At 33.1% G+C, this 2500-nt stretch overlaps 1 long non-coding RNA gene across 1 annotated transcript in view; it reads left to right on the top strand.

Moving 5' to 3' along the window:
• Window positions 1-667: 667 nt before the first annotated feature.
• LOC124382533 overlaps window positions 668-2500 on the top strand; it is a 2106-nt gene continuing 273 nt past the window's right edge. Inside the window, exon 1 of the long non-coding RNA XR_006925065.1 lies at window positions 668-729. This is a non-coding gene — a long non-coding RNA (uncharacterized LOC124382533). The remainder of the gene's footprint in view (window positions 730-2500) is intronic.

Genomic DNA, 2500 nt, shown 5'->3' with positions numbered 1-2500 from the left:
AGAAGCACCAAATAGCAGATGTGACCTGGGTGATTGTATATCATGAGAACAAAAGTGACCCAAATATTATAGTATAGTTAAGGCAGCAATGTTCTTGCTGGGTGTAAATAATATACCATATATACAGTGTGCTTTGCTAATGTACTGTATATACAGTGCACTTAAAATCACCCCAAAAGCCTGACATAGACCTTATAGAGTATCTGTAAAATGCAATAGTAAAGGAAGTGGCAGATTGTTGTTGCTCTAATAAAAATAAAAAGGAATATTTGTTGATTCAATCTTGGTGGAAACTACTGGAATTTTCACAGAAACAGTTTTATGCATAGTCATTTGTAGAACTAGCAGTTCTGCAAAACCTAGTATGTCGGACTAAATACTAAGACCTTGTTTGCGATTGTTAATAATACAATTGCTGGTGATCCAAATGCTTTTTTTTTTAAATATTTCTAAACATACCAATCTGTTTTAAATTAAATGTTTTGTGTAAAAACTTAGTTTTATGTATCTTTTGAAATTAATGTCTTGGTTTGATATGGTTGCTAATGCAGTAAAATTAATTGCATTAAAATGTGACTTAAGTATCAAATACATTCTAGGGCTACTTAATGTTTATAACAAATGTGAGAAAGATCTCTTGTTTCTGTTTTTAGAATGTAGCTGAAAACATTAGAGGTTACTGCAGTAGATGAGTTGGAGGCTGCTGATCCAGGAGAAGAGTGAGAAAAGGTAATTTATAAAAATCATATTCTGATTATTTATTCCCAAAATGTTGCAGGTACTTTGCATTGTTTTAGTATGTTTTTATCAGTACGTATTGTCTCTCTTAGTCACTGGGAGAGATTGACTGGATGGGTGAACACTATCTGTGAACCATGTCTTGAGATCAAAATGACTGAGATTTTGTGTGCAGTTTTAGGTGCTGGGGTTAGGATTGAGTTAGTCTGTGTGTATGTAGTGTGTATGGCTGAGACCTGTTTTATGAGAACACTGTGTCTAATAAGGACATGCATAGACCATCATGTAAGAGTCCTCTACCAAAGGAGTATTAGTGTGTCCGTGTGTTTGACAAATACATGGTATATCAGGGCTTTAGTGATGTACATGTTTAGTGTTTATCTGAGTGTATATGGAACAGACATGGTTTAGCAGTACACTGGGTATATGGGGACGTTGTCAATGTACATAAGCAGCTGTGTGTATAGTGTCTGACAGAAACCTGGTCTCGAGGGACTTCACTTTATAAAGTTATTTTATGAGCACCATTAACTTTATTAAATTAATTTCTCTTAAATTTGCATCTTATAGATGTAGACTTACTGACTATTGTACTTCCTTATCCCTCAGAGGTAAGGGTTTGTTACAGAAGCGCCACATAGCAGATTTGTTGTACCTTGTAGTAATGTGATAGTCAATGTACATCATCAGCTGTGTGTATAGTGTCTGACAGAAACCTGGTCTCGAGGGACTTCACTTTATAAAGTTATTGTATGAGCACCATAAACTTTATTAAATTAATTTCTTCAAATTTGCATCTTATAGATGTAGACTTACTGACTATTGTACTTCCTTATCCCTCAGAGGTAAGGGTTTGTTACAGAAGCACCACATAGCAGATGTGACCTGGGTGATTGTATATCATGAGAACAAAAGTGACCCAAATAGATTATAGTTAATGCATCATGCGTATTATTATATTGCTGGGTGTCAATTATATGGGTGCAAATCAATAGAGAGCCAAAAGATTATGAAAAGTAAAAAAATATTTATATATTGTTAATTATGTCCAAATGATAGTCCAAATGTGTTAACCTGGTTAAGAAGATGCTACAGCCAGGCTTACATTGTCTGATTTTTGGAATAACTCCAATATTTTACTGCTGTCTGTACATCAGATAGTCAGTGGAATGCGAGCGTAAATTTGAAACGTTAGTGAAGCTAAATGTATGTTTAAAATCAAAAATGCTTTGAGAATCTAATTGGTTTGTGTCCAGCCTAAAGGGAGGTAATAGCCATATCCCTGGACAGGTCCATATAAAAGCATTTAGTTTTGTCTATTTTAGATTACCATTGTAAAGGGCCAATCTAAGCCTAAGAAACAGGATTCAAAAGAACTTTGTGAAAAGACAAAAAAAGTAAGGTTGCCTGATAGACATTATTTTTGTCATAAGAAATTCTGTTAAATAATTATAAACTGAGTATTTGTTTTGGTTATGTTTTTAAATATGTACTGAACAGTATCTTACAATAACAAAAACAGTTCTTGAACAAAAAGAAAATATGACAAAGGTTTATATTGATAATTTGTATATCATATTACTGTTCAGTAGAATATACAAAAACCTTGCTATTTTATCACCTCAGCTTTGAAATTAAAGGTATGCATTTAAATTGTAAAATTATGAGTCCTTGATATGTCCTGTGTAGAATTAGGCTAGTATTAAGGCATCAAGATAAATTGGTGAAAATCTTTAATGTTATGATTATTCAAATCGATGAG

This window comes from Silurus meridionalis, unplaced genomic scaffold (genome assembly GCF_014805685.1).
Source record: "Silurus meridionalis isolate SWU-2019-XX unplaced genomic scaffold, ASM1480568v1 Scaffold603, whole genome shotgun sequence".
NCBI lineage: Eukaryota > Metazoa > Chordata > Actinopteri > Siluriformes > Siluridae > Silurus > Silurus meridionalis.
The sequence above is the reverse complement of the archived record's forward strand: the minus strand, read 5'-3'. Positions and strand labels throughout refer to the sequence as shown.